The sequence below is a fragment of the Callorhinus ursinus genome, unplaced genomic scaffold (assembly GCF_003265705.2).
Source record: "Callorhinus ursinus isolate GAN/ISIS: 27379988/994484 unplaced genomic scaffold, GSC_fseal_2.0 scaffold1, whole genome shotgun sequence".
NCBI classification, from domain to species: Eukaryota; Metazoa; Chordata; class Mammalia; order Carnivora; family Otariidae; genus Callorhinus; species Callorhinus ursinus.
This window is the reverse complement of record NW_027397063.1, coordinates 62,939,602-62,945,603: the sequence shown is the minus strand read 5'-3', so window position 1 is coordinate 62,945,603 and position 6,002 is coordinate 62,939,602.

Here is a 6,002-nt window from a genome sequence, read left to right as displayed (position 1 = left end):
AGAGAGTAATGCTCTCCTTTCTTCTAAAAAGTTAATAAAAATGAGAATTTTTAAAATAATGGCTCATTAGGGATTCTGATTAGTCTGGTATTTTGCATTTCTGACTTTACATGTACTCTAGAGCATTCATCTGGTTTTCATGAGTCTAAAGTCCTGCTTATCAACGTTTAGGAAGCTGCCTTAGAAAGTCTTCCATACACTTACACCAAGAAAAATGAGGGGATTTGCCAAGTTCTGAGGTTGATGCAGCCTTCTTTCCCCAACTGACTGAAATGAACAAACAAAAGTATGCTTCTTAAGAATGCATACAATAATCTGAAGTCTTAGTTTGATTGAATAAAAAGTATAAATCAGTCATGTCTATTTCCACATCATTAAATGCCAAAATCAGCTATTACCACCTGAAGTCAAAAACCATGTAGAGAGAATTTTGTTCCAGTGGGTCAAAACATTCCTGTTAATCTCTAATACTCCTCTGTGATGAGGCAGAAATGAAGATGAGAAGCAAACTTCAGTCTACTGACAAATATAGAAAATGTTTCATGTACCAAATGAGTGTGTCCATGTTTTTCTGTTTCCATCTGGATCCTTTTCAGTGTGATTACTTATTTTTAGGTTGGCATTTTAGAAGGAAGATGAAATGGCTTTAGGAAATGATGTGAAAGGTTAAGATGGATAAGATAAGACAAGGGCTATCATGATGGAAAACATAGCCTCACAGTTTTATGTTTGATGTATTTCTTAGAAAAACCAGATACCCATATTTCTGCTAAAATCTAAATTTTGAAGCTTGTAAACTTGAGTAGCTATGCCAAGGTGTAAAGGACTTTAAGAAAAAATGTGTAACTTTAAGTCACATAAGCATGGGGGAGGCCATATTACTAAACAATGAGGTGGGAACAGGCTGACACTAATTTTTTTAAAAAGATTTATTTTATTTATTTGAGAGAGAGAGTACAAGTGTGAGTGGGGGGAGGGGCAGAGGAAGAGGGAGAGAGAATCCCCAAGCCAACTCCCCGGGGAGCTCAATGTGGGGCTTGATCCCAGGACCCCAGGATCATGACCTGAGCCAAAATAAAAAGCCAGCCACTCAACTGACTGTGCCACCCAGGCACCCCAGGCTCACACTATTTAAAACACAAAGGCTTGGAGTCCTAGGGGAGAAGGAGGTATGAACCAGAACAAGATGGCAGTTTGGTTATGTTACTCACATTGAACCCAGTCAACCTACTAAAGCCGAATTACATAATTTTCAAAATGGTGTTGAGTAAAGAAGGCCTAAGAATCTGAATAAATATTTAACTATTTTACTAACACTTTGAGGAGTCCAAGATAGTCTCAAAAGTTTCATATTCTTGTAACTTTTTTACAAAATATGAAGTAGTCAGCTCTGATTGTGTTAGTAAGTCAGCCATCAGGTGGGCACATGAACAGCGGGGGGCAAGCCTCCCCAACTACTTAGATGCTCCACGTTTGTCTTTGATCATGCCAGTCCTGTCCCCTTCTGACTTCTGGTTCTAGGTTCCCCTTGGGTTCCACACTGGACTTCTGAACTGGGTTTGGAATCTGTTCATCTTTGGCTGAATGTGGGTTCTTTGTCAAGACCTCAGCTCATATACATCCTTAAAATCTTCCACTGTAGATGGCTTCCGTGACCCTCTCAGCCCCTCCCATTCCCAGCCTGGCTCTAGTCTCTACACAGGCAGCCTCAGCAGGGCACCCTTGCCCCCAGCAAAAGGGAAGTCCAGCAGGAGTTAGGATTCTCATTGTCTAAGGATGCAGAGGTTTACACAGTGGACTTTCTCCTTCCTTGCCCTCACTCCCTCCATTACATGGAACTGGTCCTGTACCCAGATCTGTCATTAACTAAAAGGAAACACCAGCCTTTTTACACTGACACTAAAGAGAAGACACTGTCCCAAGTCAAGCAGAGGTTTCTTCCCTTTCTTTACCCTTCTGTTTCCCTCCCTCCCCATCGGGTTTCCTTCCGAAGGCTTTTACTGGGCTCCTTCTATGAACCAGGCCTTATCCTAGGTGATAGAATTGGAAAGACAGTGTCCCTGACCTCTGTAAACTCCCATTCTGGTGCCTTCTGCCTTGAAGAAATAAGACCAGTCAAGACTACATGTTCATAGACTTGCTCAACATTTCTGGGTTTTGCCTTTGTTTAATATGGGTGGGAATATGAATTTGTTGTCTCATACTGGCTAATTAATTAAAGGTGTTAGGAAGAACTTTCAGGGAGAAATGTGCCTTAGGAAGCTTTAACTTCACCAGCCCAACCTGAAGTCTCCAGAAGAGGTTTTTATTGTTGTTGTTTGTTTTCTTAAATCTCCAGTATGCATGTTTCTAAGCTTTTTATTTTGAAATCATTATAGATCACAGAAAATTCCAAAAATAGCTCATAGGTTCCCTTGAACCCAGCTTCTCCCAGTGAGGACATCTTACAGGACTGCAGTACTATATCAAAACTGGGAAATTGATATTGGTGTAATACTGCTAAGTAGACTACAGACCTCATTCAGTTGGCATCAGTTTTTACACACGGTCATTTGTGTGTGTGTGTGTGTGCGCGTGTGCGCGTGGGTGGGTGGGTGTGTGGGTGTGTGGGTGTGTATAGTTCTATGCAATTTGACCCCGCATGGTGTAGCCACTGCAACAATCAGGATACAGAACTGTTCATCACCACAAAGGAACTCCCTTGGGCTTCCTCTTCAGAGTCACACTTCCCTAAACCACCCCTGGCCCCTGGCAACCACTAATCTGCTCTCCATCTCTACAGTTTTGTCACTTGAGGATGATTTTAAATGGAATCATATGGTATTTAACCTTTTTAGATTGCCTTTTATCACTAAGCATAATACCCTTAAGATCCTTCCAAGTTGTTGCATATATGAATAATTCATTCTTTTTTATTGCTGAGTAGTTTGCCATAGGATGAATGCACCAGAGTTTGTTTAGCCGCTCATCCTTTAAGGACATTTGTGTTGTTTCCAGTTTTTTGCTAAGATGAATAAAGCTGCTATGAACGCTCATGTAGAGATTTTTGTGTAAACATCAGTTTTCATTTTTCTGGGAGAAATGCCCAAGAGTGCAATTTTTCGGTATGGTAAGTGCATATTTAGTTTTAAGAGAAACGGTCTGTTTGTTAGCTTTTTAAAAACAGCTTTATCAAGGTATCATTGACATATAATAAACTGCAAGATTGAAAGTCTACAATTTTATGTTTTGACAAAAGTATATACCCCCAAACCATCACCACAATAAAGATAAACTTTACCCACCAAAAGCTTTCTCATGGCTCTTCACAATCCCTTCCTCCTGCCCCTACTTGCCTCCTTCCCCTGCCAACCATCCCAAGGCAACCACTGATCTGCTTTCTGTCATGGTGATTAGTTCGCATTTTCTAGAATTTTATATAAATGAGATCATGTTCTTTGAGGGGATGGGGGGTGTCTGACTTCTCTCATTTAACATAAATTATTTTGATATTCATCCATGTTGTTGCCTATAGCAATAATTAATTCCTTTTTATTGCCAAGTAGTAATCCACTCTATGGATATACTTCAATTTATTTATCCATTCTTCTGCTGATTACCATTTGGGTGGTTTGTAGTTTGAGGCTATTGCAAGTAAGGCTGTTATGAGCACTGACATGCAAAGTCTGTGTGCGGACACGCTTTCACTCTCCAGGGTAAATGCCTAGGAATAGAATGGGTAGGCTGTGTGGTAGACATGTATTTAATTTTTTAAGAAACTGCCAAGCCATTTTCCCCACAGTCATTGTATCATTTTTACTTTCCCCTGGAAGTATATGAGAGTTCTGATTGTTCTACATCTTTACCAACACTTGGTTTAGTCAGTCTTTTTAACTGTAGACATCCTAGTAGTATTTCTTTGCGGTTTTAATTCCCATTTTCCTAATGATTGTTGATGTTGAGCATCTTTTCGTGTGCTTATTTGTCATCTACATATCTTCTTTGGTGAAGTGTCTAATGAAATATTTGCCCTTTTTAAATTGGGGTGTTTGTTTTCTTATTATTAAGTTTTAAGAATTTCCCAAGTATCCCTCCAATAAAAGTTCTCCCCATGCTATTTTTATTTTATATTTTTATGGGCAGATTAGGCTTCTGTTACTTTATTTTTTTATTAAGATTTTTTAATTTATTTTGAGAGAGAGCACATGAGGGAGTGTTTGGGGAGGGGGAAAGGGAGAGGGAAGGAAACTCTCAAGCAGACTCCCCACTGAGCACAGAGCTCAATGTGGTGCTAGATACCATGACCCATGAGATCATGACAGGAGCCGAAATCAAGAGTTGGATGCTCAGGGGCGCCTGGGTGGCTCAGTCAGTTAAACATCTGCCTTGGGCTCAGGTCATGATCCTAGGGTCCTGGGATCGAGCCCCACATTAAGCTCCCTGCTAGGCGGAGAGCCTGCTTCTCCCTCTCCCTCTGCTGCTCCCCCTGCTTGTGTGCTCTCGCTCTTGCTTTCTCTCTCTCTGTCAAATAAATAAATAAAAACTTAAAAAAAAAAAAGAGTTGGACGCCCAACCAACTGAGCCATCCAGGCACCCCAAGCTTCTGTTACTTTAAAGCAACATAGCCCTAACTAATTCTGACCCCATTATGAGGTAAAGAGAAGTAGCATTGTGGAAACTGAGGGAATGAGGTGGCAGCAGATCTTGGCACCAAGTGAGCTCAACAAGATGCCTTCCTTGAGAAGGAGACACCTGTGTGAAGGTTTTTTCTGCCTTCCCCACCTGCTGTCTTGGTCCCCTTTTTTGTTTTAGTCTCAAAATTCTTCTTGTTGTATTCAGGCTCAGCTCCTCAGGCTTCTTTCTCCTCATTCTCTGCAATATTTATCAAGCACAGACCAGGTGCCAGAAGCTCTGCCAGGGACTGTGGGGAAAATGATGAGAAGGGCACCATCCAGGCCCTCAGAGAGCTCTTAGTTCTATACTAGCGACAGGGATGTACACTGACACATTGCAAAGCAGACTCTGATAAATTCAACAACAGAGAAATAAACAACCCCAATGACAATAGAGAAGAGAGCATCCATCTATCTTCACCTTGAAAGTGAAGGTCGTAAGCGGTACAGGGATATATCGAAAGTTTCCCAGAGGAGGCGGCAGGTGAGCCGGGCTTGGAAGCGTGAGTAAGATTTTATCAAGTGGAGAGAAGGAAGGCGTGTTCCAGCAGAAGGAGCAATGAGTGACGGTGTGGAAGGAGCACGTACAGAGCCCACTCGGGGAGCATCAGCCTGTGTGCCTGGAGTGTAGAGTCTGCAGCAGGAACCAGGGGTGGGGTGCAGTGGGGGTGGTGGCGTTGCTATGGCTGGGAAGTTAAGTGAGGGCTGATGCTGGAGATGGAGTACCCAGAAAGCCCAGCAAAGGAGCCCGGGAAGTCTCTAAACAGGTGCTTACCACTTCAGACCCGTTTCCTATCTGGTACTCTTTTCAAGCTTACCCAAAATAAAAGAATACGTGGAAAGTTTAAAATAGTATTTCACCTGCTGTTTTTCTTTAACATTAAAGATGGCGCCATTTAAAAAGTAAAGATAAATCATTTCTTGCAATTTGTCATGATGGTCTTTTACTTTTCTTAAGGTTTTCTTCTCTGAATGCTAAAATAATATGTATAATGTGTAGAAACTTGAAAATTATTTTTTACAAAGCATGATGACAATTAGAAGCTGGCCATAATCTTTCCTCTCAGAGATAACTTTCATGCACTGAAATTTTTCTTGGATGCTTCAGCAGGACCAAGGCCCCGTCCGTAGTTATGGTATTACTGTTGTATTCTATGAACTTGAGCTAGAGCCCTCATGTCGGGAGAATGCTTCTAAAGGCCCTGGATCTGAACCTCTGTTGTGGCATTTCCTTTCTACCCTATACTGTAGATAGTCCTTAGTGGACTTAGTCCTCCTAAATTGTGAACTACTTGAGGTGTGTCCCATCTCCGTATTCTCCCCTCTATCTGTTACCGCTGTCCCCCAACC